Source organism: Hylobates moloch, unplaced genomic scaffold (assembly GCF_009828535.3).
Source record: "Hylobates moloch isolate HMO894 unplaced genomic scaffold, HMol_V3 SCAFFOLD_4, whole genome shotgun sequence".
Taxonomy (NCBI): Eukaryota; Metazoa; Chordata; class Mammalia; order Primates; family Hylobatidae; genus Hylobates; species Hylobates moloch.
In genome coordinates this window covers 164,266,465-164,284,440 of record NW_026652279.1, presented here as the reverse complement: position 1 = coordinate 164,284,440, position 17,976 = coordinate 164,266,465, and the positions used below count along the sequence as shown (strand labels likewise).

The 17,976-nt window shown below is 34.9% G+C and overlaps 1 long non-coding RNA gene across 1 annotated transcript in view; it reads left to right on the top strand.

The window, feature by feature from the left end:
* The first annotated feature begins 335 nt into the window (after positions 1-335).
* LOC131383337 (uncharacterized) overlaps positions 336-17,976 on the top strand; it is a 173,124-nt gene continuing 155,483 nt past the window's right edge. The window contains exon 1 of the long non-coding RNA XR_009213321.1: positions 336-422. This is a non-coding gene — a long non-coding RNA (uncharacterized LOC131383337). The remainder of the gene's footprint in view (positions 423-17,976) is intronic.

The window sequence follows — 17,976 nt, the reverse complement described above, 5'->3', positions numbered from 1 at the left end:
AGACACGACACATTAGGGGACTAGGTATCATTGCAGAGTTGCAATGTGTCTGCATTGAGTAATGTTTAGCGTATATGGTACTGTTTCCTCCATAGCCAGGATGCACGGGTCCAGGAATCAAGGGGTGGAAGTGGAAGTGGGACCACTCACCATTACCCCTAGCGACCTACTAGCAAAATGTTTGCTTCCTGTTCCCAAGACACAACATTCTGCTGGCCTAGACGTTTTAGTGCCAGATGGAGGGATGCTGCCACCAGGAGACACAACAATGATTCCATTACACTGGAATGTAAGATTGCCACCTGGCCACTTTGTGCTCCTCCTGCCTCTAAGGCAACAGGCTCGGAAGGGAGTTACAGTGTTGGCTGGGGTGATTGTCCTGAAATATCAAGATGAAATCAGTCTACTACACCACAATGGAGGTAAGGAAGAGTATGCATGGAATACAGGAGATCCATTAGGGTGTCTCTTAGTATTACCATGCCCTGTGATTAATGTCAATGGGAAACTACAACAGCCCAATCCACGGAGAACTACAAATGGCCCAGACCCTCAGGAATGAAGGTTTGCATCACTCCACCAGGTGAAAACCACGACTTGCTGAGGTGCTTGCTGAAGGCAAAGGTAATACTGAAGGGTTAGTAGAAGAAGGTAGTCATTACTACCAGCTATAATCATGTGACCAGTTGCAGAAATGAGGCCTGTAATTGTCAGGAGTATCTCCTTCTTATTTTGTTAAGAATATGGTTGTGCATGTATACACCTGTACTAAGAAAATATCTTCATTTTATTTCCTTTCTTTGTCCTTTATCATGTGACATAAGATTTGACTTCATATCTGCATTTAAGTGTTGTTAACTCTATGTAATAGCATTTAGGTTAAGGATTAGTACACTTCTGGTTGTACTAAAGATAGCTATATTATGTTAGGTATAATCATACCTAACATAATATAAAGATAGCTATATTATGTTATTGTCTTTATTTAAAGATTATGTATGATTTCCGGAGATGTATATGGGTTCAAGTTGACAAGGAGTAGCCTTTTGATGGTTAATATTGAGTGTTAACTTCATTGGATTGAAGGATGCAAAGTATTAATCCTAGGTGTGCCTGTGAGGGTGTTGCCAAAGGAGATTAACATTTGAGTCAGTGGATTGGGAGAGGCAGACCCACCCTCAATCTGGGTGGGCACCATCTAATCAGCTGCCAGTGCAATTAGAATAAAGCAGGCAGGAGAAGGTGGAAGAGCAGACTTGCTGAGTTTTCAAGCCTTCATCTTTTTCCCATGCCGGATGCTTCCTGCCCTCGAAAGTCAGACTCCAAGTTCTTCAGCTTTTGGACTCTTGGACGTACACCAGTGGTTTCCCAGCGGCTCTCGGACCTTTGGCCACAGACTGAATGCTGCACTGTCAGCTTCCCTACTTTTGAGGTTTTGGGACTCGGACTGATCCACCACTGGCTTCCTTGCTCCTCAACTTACAGACGGCCTATTGTGAATTTTACCTTGTGATCATGTGAATCAATTCTCCTTTATAAACTCGCTTTCATATATACATATATCCTATTAGTTCTGTCCCTCAAGAGAACCCTAATACACCTACGCCTTATTATCTAACTGGTCCACAAGTGATAAGCTCATATGGGTAGTGTTTTTAGAAAGCATATTCACAACCTAAATATTAAACTCAGATGACCTGACCTGCAATCATTTAAGTTCATAGTTTCCAAACTGTATGCCAAGGGGCCTGGCAGGCTGAAGTAAACTCACAGGGTGCATGGGGTAGTTTTAAATTTTCAGAGAAAAAATAGTGATTCTCAATACTTGTCTATCTCTATCTAACACTCTGTATTCCTGACTTGTCATTTTGAAATCTTTTACACCAAAATGTATGTCTTTTCATTTTTAGATCGGTAAGATTTTCTCTATTTATTTAATTATAGATATTTCTGTTAGCTAGTCCTTTTTCTAGTCATGGAATTTTCATTATTTAGGTATTAGCTATTCTAAAGTTACCCATAATATTCTGTTTTGTTTTCTTTTATCATTTCCATGTCTTTGTCCTTTGGCTTTTTCTGAAATAAATCAATGGGTTACTCTTTTATATAATTTAAATGCTGCTGCTTTCCTTCCTAATACTGCCTACTTATTATTTGATTTATTTCACCCGCATCTTTTTCTTTGGGAATTCGAGAATAGCTTTTCTCAGAGCCAGACCTTCAGTTTTTCTAGAGCCAAGACTTCCATACAAAAGCAGAATTCCATGCCAATGTGGCAAGTAATCTTTTGGATGTAGCTGTCTGAAATTATGTGATCTCATCCATCTATCCTACATACAACTGCTGAAATAGTCTTCATAAAACACCATTTTAATTACACCATTACCTTGTTCAACAAGTAGGTAGTAACTCATTGTAAATACATTTGGGTTGATGGTTATCCATGTTCCTGACTGACTCTTTGAGCACCACTTAGTTAAACTTCATTTCATCTTTCAATTTCATTTCTAATATATTTAGAAAAATAAACAATATTCTCTCAACAAAAAGGCTCTATAAACAAAAGTTATTAATGAAAGTAAAATTAAATGTATATATGTCTCCATAGGAATCTATTTTGTGGAAAGAAACATAATTTGAAAACTTGTTTTTCAACCTGTAAATTATAATACTAAAAATCTCTCTAGATATAATACTATCAGTGCAACAAAAAAGAGAAAGGCATATTCGAACTTTGTCCTTAATTGTAGAAAATGTTTTCCATTCTAGAAGCAACAATTCCTGCTACTACCCTGGGATCCATCTAATTTATAAATCCTTTTACAGTCATAGCTTGTAAACTTTAGCAATGTTTTCTATAATGGTCCCTGTTCAAGAAAGCATCACTTCTAAACAGGACTGAAAAAAAAAAAAAAAAAACCGGGATGATATAAATTCCCCAGATAGCAAATTAACTAGCTCTGATCCTGGCTAGTTTTGCTTCAGGATGAAAGCATGTGGGGGGGGAAGAATTTTGTTAAATGTTTCAGCTTCATGTCAAACTAAATGCTGTCCTGAATGCCTTCACTGTGTAACATGGTATAGATCTGCTTCAGTATTCAAGAAGCATAAATTCTCCATCTGGATTATATTGTAGGTGTGAAAGTTTATAGTTGAAAGACATGTACTTGGCAAAAACTTAAAATTACAGGAAGCTTTTTGAGTAAGTGAAAGGTGAGAAATTACTACAGTCAGAAGATCTGAATATCTGATTTCTCCATTTTGAGTTTTACAGTTTTCTTTATAGCACTTGGAAACTTAAATGAAACTAAAATCACTATGATTTTATATTTATTTTCAAAAACTCTTCTTAGGAAACATTTTCCTCAGAAATAAAAGACTATTTCTTTATAAGAATGCTATTAAATACACAGAAAAAATTGTACCTTACAATTTGGAAAATATTGAGAGTCAAGACCAAAAAGGAGGGAAAAATGAGAGCATATGAAAAATCAGGCATTCACAGGAGTGTATGTTTCCCAAACTACATTTCTGTAAGTTTCAAAACTTTAAAGCAGAATGGCTATGGTAATATCCTAATGCCAGTATTGGAAGGTCCACCTGAAGAAAAATTTCCCTCAAATCCTTGCACTAATTCAGAGCTAAGGGGAGCAGATCCCTGCACACAACAAAGTCAATCTCTCAGGCTTTATGCCGCTGACCTGTGATCATATCCACTTTTGTACAAATGATTCCACATCTATGACAACAATCCACTATGCTCCTCCAACTGGTATTTCCAACCCCTACTCATACATGTCCAATTGGATGTTTCAGAAACACTGCAAACACAAGTACAGAAATTAACTAGTTATGTATTACATTCAAATTTAATCTCTGTACCAATTCCTGTCCAGGTAAATTTATAGTTAACTTGGAAGTCATCTTGAATTCTTTTTCCCTGATCACCTAAAATAATTCACTCACCCAAAAAGTTCCCATATTATCTCTCACATTTATCTTATGCTATTTAAAACCTAGATCACTCCATTAACTTGCAGTCTTATAATTTCTTACCCAAGTAAATAGCCTGTAAATTAGTCTTCCTGCTGTCATGTTCCCTTTTACATTCTCACAGTGGCTTCAATGTTGTCCAACTTTAAAAATTGTCTGATTATGGCACTTATGGTTAAAACCCCTGCAGTGGGCCCCCAATTACCACAATATTGAAGGTAAAGTCAATGACAAATACCTAGAAGACTTTATATGTATGTCATTTATAAACATATAAATAATATAGACAATAATTATATATAACAATGTTGCCTAACTTGTGCATATAACACAAAAAATAGTATAAACCCAAACTACTTGGCAATAGTATATAACGTGAGGAAAATCATTGAAATTAAAACAAAGAGGTTTTATGTTTTAAAACAATGAAATTATTAATTATGTATTATACTATCTAGGGGATCCACTACATGTGCAGATCATGAGTAAAATTTTTTTCTTTCCCTGGTCACCTAAAATAATTTTTCTGCTGAAATAAACTTTTCAAGGACATTTTAGTTTCTATATCTGTCTCACTTTTATGAGGAAAATTTCCAAACAAGTAGAGGAAAGAAAGATAAAGATAGTTATACTTGATTTAACAAACAATATCCTCTGAAGTATCAAGGAATAGAGAATAGCGAGGTCTAAGAATAAAGGATGGAAAAAATCTATTCCAGGTAAATGCTAAACAAGAGTCAGTTGATACAGCTGTAACAATATCATATAAAATAGACTTTAGTAGAGGTGATGTGGTATAACTATATAATGATAAAAAAAATCCATTAATCAGAAAAAGAAAAAAATATTTAACTTATACACTTGTAATATTATTGCCACAAAATATATTTAGTAGAAATTGAAAGAGGTATAAACATGGTACAAATCTATCATTAGAGTGGAAAACTGTAATTTCCCTTTATAAGTAGTGGAAGCAAACCATAAAAAAAGATGCAGTAGAACAGCAATATTGTATTAGAGTCCAATCAAGAGGCAGAAATCACAGGCAATGCGAACAGGGATATCCTAGTATTAGTAATTATTAACTATAACTGAAGGATTATGATGGATACAGTTAACTTTAAAGATGATAGGAATAGCAGATACAGGAGCACCCCCTACTTCTATGACTGAGCTAGAGTAACTAAAGAAGGAAAAATTCAGAGGGCTAAGATTGAGACCTTGTCTGAGAGGGCATAAACAGAGTCACAGAATAGCAAAGGTCACCGGGTGCTGGCAGAACCCACTGGGAAGTCTCCATCTGGGTGGCCAAGAAAAGCCAACTTTCAGGAGGTCTCATGGTACTGATCTTGTTGCAAAGCCGCATAAGGAGGTGGTGAGCTGGGTGAGCTGTCTCATGAGCAGGTGCCCCACACACAGCCCCACATACTGCAGGAGCCTGCTGAGAGGTGCTCACCAGGACCAGAAGGAAGAGCCCTTCCTCCTTCCATGTCCCTCAGGCCTCTGCTAACATAGCTTACTACCGAGCAAATGTAGCTCCCAGTGTAGCTTAACACCATCTGATAATAAAAAGAATGTTCTAAGGGGGCTATGGAGCATGGATTTGGAGTAAAGAGGCAATATTTTTGTAACTAGCACAACAAGCCTGATCTAATGAAGACATAAAGAAAACTGCACTTCATTTTCACTCTTCCATGGAATATTTCTGCAAATATAATTATAAAAGTTTTATGATTTGGAAATTTTTTAAAAATTGAAAATGCTTATGAGTCAGAGCAGGAATTATAATGGACAATTTAAAATATTTAGAATGGACAGATAATGGAAATAATATACATCAAGACTTCAGAATACAGCTAAAACAGTTCTTATAAAGAGATTAATAGCTTAGTTTAAAAAGAAAAAGGCTCACAATTAACAAGCTATGCATCTAAAATATAAAGCTAGAAAAAGACTATATAAAACCTGAACTAAGTGGAAAAGAAAGAAAATAAAAATAAAAGCAGAAATTATTGAAAATTCTAGAATAAAATAAATTTTGAATAAACATCGGTTCTTTGAAATGCAGTCCTATGGTTTGGGAGGCCAAGGTGGGTGGATCTCCTGAGGTCAGGAGTTTGAGACCAGCCTGGACAACATGGTGAAACCTCGTCTCTACTAAAAATACAAAAATTAGCCAGGTGTGATAGCACATACCTGTAATCTCAGCTACTAGGAGAATCACTTGAACCCAGGAGGCAGAGGTTGCAGTGAACTGAGACCACCCCACCGCACCCTAGCCTGGACAACAGAGCGAAACCCCATCTCAAAAAAAAAAAAAAAAAAAATGCAAAGCTATGGAAGGCTAATAAAATACATATTTTAAAAGAGCCAAAGAGATAAACAAGTAATGTTATGAATGACACTCTAAGAAAAGGAAGGAGAAGAACTGGGAGAAAGGAGGAGGAGGAGGAAAATGAGGAGGAAAATGAGGAAGAAAGAAGAAAAAGTTAAAAGAAGTTAGAGGAGGAGGAACGAAGAAATATGATAAAAAGAGATGATGGCATGATAATGTTTTTTTCTTCCTTTTTTAAACGAAGAGAAAAACAATAATATATTGTTAGAATTTGCCCTTTCAAATATCAAGACATCATAAAATTAAAACAATTTAGGGAAAGTGGAATTGGCACTGAAAATGGACAAGTAAATTACTGAAATGGAATAAAAGAGGGTCTAGAGACTGATAAAATATATGTAGAAACTTGATGTAGGATACAGTGACAGTTGCAAATCCATGGGAGAATAAAAGACTATTTAATAAATGTTGATGTGGCCGTTGTTTTATGTATGGAAAAAGATAAAATTCAATTCATCTATGACATAAAAATTTCAAATCTAGAGAGATTAAATATATAAATATGAAAGCATAATTAAGATTTTGAGAAGGGGAATGATCTTTTAAGGCTATTTGCAAAGCACATTAAAACTAAGTTGTATTTTTTATTTTAATAAAAGAGAGACCATAAGAAGATATGAATGACAAACCACTGATTAGAAAATATTTGCAACCGAAGCAACAAAATAACCTCAACAAATTAGTAATAATAACTTACAAAGAAATACATGTGGAAGACAATGTCTGGAATGATGGAATGAGGATCTCCACGGGCCTTCTTCTCCCCAGTGAAACAACCATAATTGGTTACAACTACTTAAAAAGTAAAATAAAGTTTCTGAAAATTAACCTATACAACAAGTTTTTAAAAACATAATCAGGAAAATCTACTAAATCTTGATAAAAACAATGAGGAAGTCTCTGGCACCTGAGCCACCATCCGCTCCTTCCCCACCCCCTCGACACAGCATGATGAAAGCTCCATTCTGGTCATGTTTGGCCAAAAATACGTGACTTACTCTCACTCCAGCTGCCAACCAAATGCTTCAGTGTCTCCCAGGAGCAGACCACCAGCACTTCTTATGCCCCCAACTCTGTGTTTCAGAGATGATATTCCAGATGACAGTCGCTAGGAGTTCAGCAAGCTCCTTCCTTCCTCCCAGCCCCTGTCCCCAGAGCAGCAGGCCGGGAACACTGAGGCCTGGACCCCCATCATGCCAGCTCACATCAAAAGACACAGCAAGGGCCGGGTGCGGTGGCTCACGCCCGTAATCCCAGCACTTTGGGAGGCCGAGGCAGGCGGATCACGAGGTCAGGAGATCGAGACCATCCTGGCTAACACGGTGAAACCCCATCTCTACTAAAAATACCAAAAATTAACCGGGCGCGATGGCGGGCGCCTGTAGTCCCAGCTACTCGGGAGGCTGAGGCAGGGGAATGGCGTGAACCCGGGAGGCGGAGCTTGCAATGAGCCGAGATCCCGCCACTGCACTCCAGCCTGGGCGAGACTCTTCCGTCTCAAAAAAAATGAACATCGCTCTTCCGATCTATGCTACAGCAAGGAATGCCAGAGGCTGCTGGCCCCACACGTAAGAAAGAATGAAATAAAATAATCCTGTACCATATAGAAAAATCTTTTGTACGACATAGAAAAATTAAATGGATCATAAACCTAAACATAAATGCTATAACTTCCAACAACAAACAGAAGAAAATCATTTTGAACCTGAAGAAGGCAAAGCGTTCTCATACAGAACAGCAAGAGCAGAAAACATAAAAAGATTCGGCAACCTGGACTTTATCAAATTGAAAACTTCTGCACTCCAAAAGACACTGCTGACAGAATGAAAACAATAGCTACTCTAGGGAAAATATTTGTAATTCATATAGCTAGCAAAGGACTGATATCCATAACGTATTGAAATGAAACACTGTATCTCAATAACAAGAAGGCAAATAACACAATTTAACCAGAAGATTTGAATGGCAATTTTAATAAAGAAGATATAAATGACCACAAGCTCATCAAATGCCATTAGTCATCATATGAATGCAAATTAAATTCACAATGAGATACTTTCCATATTCATTGATTGCCTAAAATTGTAAATACTGATAACACCAAATTTTGGTGAGTATGTCTAGCAACTGGCACCCTCTTAAAAGTGTAAAATTGTACAAGTGTTTTAGAAAACTGTTTCTTATTAAGTTAAACATCCACTTACCATACAACCCAGTAATTCTCATTCTAGCTATTTTCCCAAAAGAATGAACAAGTATATTCACCCAGACTGATATTCCAATATCCACAGCTTCATCTATCTATTAATACTTTCTATAAGAAGTAGCCAAACACTGGATACAAATTAAATCTCCACTAATGTGTTCAGGGATAAAGACTTATGGCATGTACCTACATTGGAATACTATTCATCAATAAAAAAGGAGTAAGCTACTGATACTTTTTTCAACATATACCTCAACAAAAATATGCTGAGGGAAAGAAGCACATGTTGTATGGTTATGTTCACGTAAATTCTAGAAAAGACAAACTAAGCTTTAGTGACAGAAAGCAGAATAGAAGTTTCCAGTGATGAAGGTAAGATTAATTGCAAAGTGACATGAGGAAATGATTTGGGGTGATGGAAATATTCTATAACATGATTAGTGCTGGTTATCTGAGTATATTCATTTGTCAAAATTACTCAAGCTATTCTTCTAAAACAGATGCATTCGGTGTGTAAATTGTACCTCCATAAAATATTTTTTAAAAAAGAAATAAGCTTACAGACTGCATAGATAGCAGTTTGTTTCTTAGCATTCCCTATATCACAAACATAAACCTTTGAAATTATTGAATTAAAAATCTTTAAATTGTGTGAAAAACATCCCTCAAGCTAAATAACATACTGCACAAAGAAATAAAAAAGCTTAAAATATCTTTAAAAACTTTGTATTGGGAACATTCAATATCCTCCTTCTAGCTATTTGAAATTATATGATATATTATTGTTAACTACAGTTGCCCTACGGTGCTATAGAATACTGGAATGTATTCCTCCTATCTAACTGTTCTGAATGTTCTCAACACAAAGAAATGATAAATGTTTGAGATGATGGATACACTAACTACCATGATCCGATCACTATACCTTATATGTATTGAAACATTACTAAGTCCCCACAAACATGTACAATTATTATATGCTTAATTTTAATTTAAAAATAAAATAAAGGGTACATCTAACTAAGCTTCTTCAGAAAAAAAAAAAAAAAAATCTTTTAAAACTGCTGAAAAACGGCCGGGCGCGGCGGCTCATGCCTGTAATCCCCAGCACTTTGGGAGGCCAAGTTGGGTGGATCCCGAGGTCAGGAGATCGAGACCATCCTGGCTAACACGGTGAAACCCTGTCTCTACTAAAACTACAAAAACTTAGCCAGGCGTGGTGGCGGGCGCCTGTAGTCCCAGCTACTCGGGAGGCTGAGGCAGGAGAATGGCGCGAACCCAGGAGGCAGAGCTTGCAGTGAGCCGAGATCGTGCCACTGCACCCCAGTCTCGGCGACAGAGCAAGACTCTGTCTCAAAAAAAAAAAAAAAAAAAATGCTGAAAAACAAAACAAATATTTTTCTGGACTAGAAATCGTGATAACTCAAGAGTAGGAGGTGCTTATTGTTGTTACTGATGTAAATGTTGCATAGAAATATTCAAAGGTTGTAACACGAAAAGTTGAGTCTGAAAAACACATTTAAAAAAAAACTGGTAGTTATTTGTTAGTTGTATTGTTCAGTTAATGACAATAATCAATGTGAAAAAAATTTAATAAATGTCATAAACTAATTGTATAAAATCACATGGCATATCAAAATTAACCTCCCAAATCATGAAAAAAAAACCAGAAGCTAAACAGTTTGAGTATATATTAATAATACTTACGACAATGGTTACGTCACAGTGAATTAAAAAACAAAACCATGTATATATCATATATAGTAATGTTTATACAAAAAAAACAAAAAGGAAAAACAGAATGCAAGCTAATAAATATGTAAGGAAAATTAAAGTTGGAATATCATTCTATTACAAACTCAAATTTAATAATTGGTTCAGGTAGGGATTATCCATTGGTGCTAAAGTCATTGGGGGAAAAACAGTTGCAGAATATTCACATGGTCTGAAATTAACATCGCATAAATAACTCATGAATTGAAATGCATAAAGAAGGAAATTCAATCCTACGATAAATAGATCCATGATCGCCACCTTAACCTAGTGATCAAATTTTACATCACTAATAAGTGCAATCAGTAAAATGATACAATAATATTTACATTTTTATTTTGCAACTAATCTTTAACATGTTTCTATCACAAAGAAATACTCAGATAAATTCAGAATGCAGGGGCTTGAATTTTATAGGGATATATTGCAGACAACTTGACTGGTCTTTCAAAAATTCAGTGTAAGAAGAATGAAAAACATAAGACAATTCATAGTCCAAAGTGAATAAAGAGACTAACAATCAAATATGTATGTAAACCCGGATTAAATCTGGATAAAGAAAAAATTGCATATATATTTTGAGATAATTGGAGGATTTGGATATGAACTACAAATTATATATTTTTAAATTAATGTTAATAGTCTTAGAATAATGCTATTCTGGCTATGTAGGAGAATGTGATTACTCTTAGGAGACACAAATAACTGAAAGCTCTAGGGGTGTGTGTGTGTGTGTGTGTGCGTGTGTGCGTGTGTGTGCATGTATGTATTTCTATGTGTATAAGAGAAACAAAAATAACAAAGTTTAACAAATTTTGACTGAAGCATTTTATGTTCACTTTTCTACATTCCTTAAGTTTGAATTTTTTCAAAAGTAAAAGATTTTTTCAACTTTTAGTTTAGGTTCCGGGGGTACATGTGCAGGTTTTTTACATGGGTAAATTGCATGTCATTGAGGTTTGGTGTACAAATGATCCCATTACCTAGGTAGTGAGAATAGTACCTAATAGGTAGTTTTCCAACCCTCCCCCCTCTAGCAGCCCCCATTGTCTTTTGTTGCCATCTTTATATTCATATGTATTCAATGTGTGTGGCTCCTGCTTATAAGTGAGGATATTTGGTTTCTGTCGCCACTTTAATTTGCTTAGGATAATGGTCTCCAGCTGCATCCACATTGCTGCAAAGGACATGATTTCATTCTTTTTTATGGCTGTGTAGTATTCCATAGTGTACATTCCATGGTGCTGCAAATATTCCAGGTTGCTGCAAATACCATGGTGTACCACATTTTCTTTATCCAGTCCACCACTGATGAGCATCTAGGTTGATTCCGTGTATTTGCTATTGTGAATAGTGCTGTGATGAACACATTAGTGCATGTGTCTTTTTAAAGCCAATTTCCTTTTATGTAATGCATGTATTTATTTATTTATTTATTTTATTTCCATAGTTTTTTGGAGAACAAGTGGTATTGGTTACATGACTAAGTTCTTTAGTGGTGATTTGTGAGATTTGGTGCACCCATCACCTGAGTAGTATACACTGAACCCAATTTGTAGTCTTTTATTCCCCTCCCGAATTCCACCATTTCCCCTGAGTCCCCAGATTCCATTGTATCATTTTTATGCCTTTGCATCCTCATAGCTTAGCTCCCACTTATGAGTGAGAACAAACAATGTTTGCTTTTCTCTTCCCGAGTTACTTTACTTAGAATAATAATCTCCAGATCCATCCAGGTTGCTGCAAATGCCATTAATTCATTCCTTTTTATGGCTGATCGGAAAAACCCTTCCAGACATTGGCTTAAGCAAAGACTTCATGGCCAAGAACCCAAAAGCTAATACAGTAAAAACAAAGATAAATAGGTAGGACTTAATTAAACTAAACAGCTTCTGCACAGGAAAAGAAACAGCAGAGAAAACAGACAACCTACAGATAGGGAGAAAATCTTCACAATCTATTAATCTGACAAAGGACAAACATCCAGAATCTACAAGGAAATCAAACAAATTAGCAAGAAAAAAACAGTCCCATCAAAAAGCAGGCTAAGGACATGAATAGAAAATCCTCAAAAGAAGATATACAAATGGCCAACAAACATATGAAAAAATGCTCAACATCTCTAATGATTAGGGAAATGCAAATCAAAATCATAATGTAATACCACCTTACTCATGGAAGAATGGCCATAATCAAAAAATCAAAAAATAATAATGCTGGCATGGCTACAGTGAAAAGGGAACACTTCTACACTGCTGGTGGGAATGTAAAGTAGTACAACCACTATGGAAAACAGGGTGGAGATTCCTTAAGGAACTAAAAGTAGAACCACCATTTGATGCAGCAATCCCACTACTCCTATCTACCCAGAGGAAAAGAAGTCATTATACGAAAAAGATACTTGCACACATGTTTATAGCAGCACAATTCTCAATTGCAAAAATATGGAAGCAGCCCAAATGCCCATCAATCTATGAGTGGATAAATTGTGATATATATCATACATATATATACACATATATATGATATATGTAGATATATATCATACATATATATACACATATATATGATATATGTATACACATACATATATGACATATATACATATATATCATATATGTATATATATCATATATATATCATATATATCATATATGTATATATAGCATATGTATGTGTATACATATATCATATATACACATATTATATATCATATATACACATATATACACATATATGATATATACATATATATGATCTATATACACATATGATACATACATATATATATGATATATATATATGATGGAACACTACAAAAGTTGTTTTTTTTTTTTCCTTTGAGACAGAGTCTCGCTAAGTCACCCAGGCTGGAATGCAGTGGCTCGATCTCAGCTCACTGCAAGCTCCGCCTCCTGGGCTCACGCCATTCTCCTGCCTCAGCCTCCTGAGTAGCTGAGACTACAGGCACCTGCCACCAGGCCCAGCTAATTTTTTTGTATTTTTTTTAGTAGAGACGGGGTTTCACCGTGTTAGCCAGGATGGTCTCAATCTCCTGACCTTGTGATCCGCCCTCCTCAGCCTCCCAAAGTGCTGGGATTACAGGCATGAGCCACCGCGCCTGGCCAAAGTTTTTTAAATAAATAAACTATGTAGATAACACAAAGAAGATACAATGTTATCAGAATACTATTATAGCACTATATTTTAAAGTATAAATCAAGACATAAAATATTTGAAGTAACTTAAAAATAATATTAATATAATTCCATTATTGCCATGTTAAGTTATGGTTACACTGGTGGCAAAACATATCTACACAAACTCAAAAACAAATTCTCAGGAAGCAAACAGTGCAATAAAATGTATTGCATATGAAAATCTAACTTTTTTACGTAAAAACTTTAAAACTCAAAGAGTTTGGGTATACTTTAAAGTGTTTTTTTTTCTAATTAAACTAAAGGAGCAGGAAAATATCTGAATATATGAAACTTTATTAGCACTTGAAAATAATTTTAATAAAAATATTACTATAAAACCATGAATTTTCTAAATTTTGCTGTTTAATGAGAAAGTCTGAAGTTTCAGTCAACATTTTAAAAAAATCTGGATGTTTTATTTAGCAATATCTTTAATCACTATATATAACTCTCTCTTAGAAGGCAATAACAAATAAAAAATCTAAACCTCTGCCAATATTTTCTTGATGAATTTAATATTTGTTTTTACACATTAAAAGCCGGCTGGTCGAGGTGGCTCAAGGCTGTAATCCAGTATTTCGGGAGGCCAAGGCGGGCCGATCACCTGAGGTCAGGAGTTTGAGACCAGCCTGGCAAATATGGCGAAACCCGGTCTCTACTAAAAATACAAAAATTAGCCAGGCGTGGTGGCACGTGCCTGTAATCCCAGCTACTCGGGAGGCTGAGGCATGAGAATCCCTTGAACCTGGGAGGCGGTGGTTGCAGTGAACCCAGATCGCACCACCGCATTTCAGCCTAGGGGATAGAGCGAGACTCTGTCAAAAAAAAAAAAAAAAGAAAGAAAAGTCAATCAGATAATTAAATAAAATCGCTGATGAGCTGGTAATTGAAGTGATACAGTTTGAAAGAGTATTTGCTAGATAAGCAGCCTGTAGTGTCAGAGTTCGGATATATTTTTTTTTCAAAAATTGTAAAATAATAAACATTTGGAAAAAGTTATAGCTCCGTCTCAATAAATGATCAGTAATAGAGGTTTTAATACTTTATTTGGCTTTATAAGAAAGATATGTTTCGGTTCTTAAAGCCAAGAGATAATTCAACTGCTGTTAAGAGTGCTTGAACACATAAAATTAAAGGAAACTTTGAAAAAGAAGTAGTGACAGTACTAGAAAACAAAGAATTGAACTCATAATTTAATTAAACAACTGGCATCTGTATGGCCCTTTTTTTGTTTAGTGACAGTATAATGTTAGACCCCAATTTTATAAATTTGAATGTAAATTAATTCAACCCAAAGTAGTGGACTTCATTTCAAACAAAGGAAAATAATGCACATGATTTCACTTTAAACTTAACCTAAAGCAGCTCAAATTTATACATAAAAGACATCAACTGGTATGCAAAAAAGGTCTTTGAAATGAATTTAATATATCAAGTTCTGAGAAGCTCAGGTATTGAACATGGAAAAAATCTCATTAAATATTTCTCACAGTGGATCAGAATTTGTTTCTTTTTGATTCTACCTTCAGGTCCTGAAAGAGTGAGCAAGCTAATATATGAATGACGGGATAATAATAACATTTTTTATATCTCCCATCTCCAAGGAACTCAAATTCTTTATAGGAATGATCTCATTAATCCTAACAGCATCCCTGCAAGGGAGGCAGGTGAAAAGAGCTATAATAACCACTTTATAAATGAAAATAGTGGGAAATTTTACACTTTCATATAAATGAAAAAAGAGTGGTACCTTTTGACTTGGAGTAATGCAGTTTAGCTTCCGGACTGCTGCTTTATTAACTTTGAGCATAGTTTTCTTTTGAAATAGTTTAACTCATTAATGCCTCACTTAAAAAAATCTATATTTCCCTAAGTTTATAAGGTTTCAGTAGTTATTATATTTAACTAGAATATTTAAATTGTAAGATTGTTTACTAAAACTGAGAAAAATTAACAAGACCTAAAAGGGTGAAATAGTACATCACGTACACAATAGACCATCAAAAATTAATGTAAGAAAAGAATATTCCTGACGGAGTGCAGAGGCTCACGCCTGTAATCCCAGCATTTTGGGGGGCCAAGGCGGGCAGATCACCGGGGGTCAGGAGTTCAAGACCAGCCTGGCCAACATGGTGAAACCCTATATCTACAAAAATACAAAACTTAGCCGGGCATGATGGTGGGTGCCTGTAATCCCAGCTACTTGGGAGGCTGAGGCAGGAGAATGGCTTGAATCTGGAAGGTGGAGGTTGCAGTGAGCCAAGATCGCAAGATGGCACTCTAGCCTGGGCAACAGGGAGAGACTCTGTCTCAAAAAAAAAAAAAAAAAAAAAAAAGAAAAAGAAAGAAAGAAAGAAAAGAAAAGAATATCCCTATACACAGCATGTTTTACCTCAGAATAACCCCAAATAGGTCAAATAATTACTACATACTTTTTCATCTCAAAATAAATGAGATAAATAGTTGCCAAAGTAATAAACTATATCAGATCACTTCTAGCTGTGCATTTTCTTGTCGATTATTGAAATAGTAAAGTTCATGGTGAACATTTTGAAAAACACTAAAAAACTACAAAAAGAATTTTATAATTACAAAAAGTATAAAAATGATTTTCCATTATTAAACAATTCAAAATAAATGATTGTAAATATTGGCATGTTAAATTCCAAGTTGACATCCACATACATATTTCAGTCCATATTTTATGAAGGGTATACTTTGCAATCATGATGAACATGCAGTTTGGAATACACACAGTAACCTAACATTGCAGGTATTTTTCAATTCTTTAAATATTATTGAAACGTTAATTCTAATGTCTGTATACTGATAACATAAATGCATAATATAATTTATTTAAAATGTTTCTTTGGGGAATAACAGATTGCATCTACTTTTTGTATTATGTGTAATGCAAGGAGGAGTCTCTACAAGCCTCAATTCTTTTCTATATTTCACTTTATTTCTGTGGAGTTTCCTAAAGTGAAGTGCAGAGATAAAAGTCATAAACTGACCCCACATTTCAGAATTTTAAATTCCACACTGTTGTCAGAAATATAATGGGTTTACACTCCCAGTACCCATCTGACCTTGTCTTTATAGGCATTTATTACTTTAGTTCTTCTTTTAAAGATTGTTGAAATGGTAAAATAGTTATCTCCCCCTACTTTTTTAAAAGAATTTTTGATGTCTTTATTTTGTTATCAGTGAGGTTAAACCTCCCCCACACCACCCTCTTATTTTCGTTAAGTATTTGTGATGATAATTTTTCCATTATCTGTTTAGTTTCTTTTATCTACTGTGGTGTGTTTTTAATACATTTTGGAAAAGAATGTCTTGATTTATGAAAACAATATATACTCTTTAAAAAAGTCAGGATATAAAAAGGGAGACAAAAAAGAAAGCAATGAAACCCTACCACCTAGAAACAGCTTGAATGATGATCTGACATCTATGATCCCATAAATAAGCACATGTGTGGATAGACACACACATTGATAACGAATGAGGAGGCGGTGAGCAAGAGCAAGAAATAATTTTAAAATAAAAAGATTACATTAAACATACTTAAAATATATTAGATTCAATTTTAATTGAATTTAAGAAAAGAAATGCAAATTCAATTGATACTGAAGGGATTCTATACTTTGATATAAATGTTTCTTTACCACAGGAGATATTATTTCCTTAAAAATCTGTTTAAGATTGAGAAAAGAGATCCTAGTATCTGTATTAAGTTTGAAGTCATTATGGTTTTAACTCATAGATTTTAACTACTATAATATTGATTTGATAGTATGAAAATGAGATTTTTAGTAGTTGTATATTTCCTACCTCCCTGTCTCCACTTGCCTATTTTATTGCTTGGATTACTTTCTCTGTCATGTTTTGTTGCATTTATATTCTGTTCAGATATATGATTTTGTTTCTTTATCTGGATGAGTTGAATTCTCAACACCGGTCACTTTACCACATCTAATTTCATGACTTTTTAAAATGTCTTAATCCTTTATTGATTGACTAAATTTTTATTATAGGGTTGCTTATTTAGTTTACATATAAACAGTATTATTCCTGTTTAAAAATGCCTTCATACTTGATATTCAAACGACAGCTTTCTGTGGTATAAGATTTCGGGGTCACATGTCTTTCCCTCCAAATAATATAAGCTTTTCTGTACTGTCTTGTCTCCTCGTTGTGGAGACATTTGGCCAGCCTGATGCCTTCTGTTCCAAATGCTGTTTTATCTTCTAGTCCTAGGAATTCTTTCTGTATTGCTGCAGTTCATTACTTTGAGCTGGATACATTTCCATGTTGATTTCTGTGCATTTGTGTGTTCATGGTATCTACTGTGACTTTCCAACGATCGTATCTACTTCTTCACTATATCTTTTTTCTTTGTGTCATTT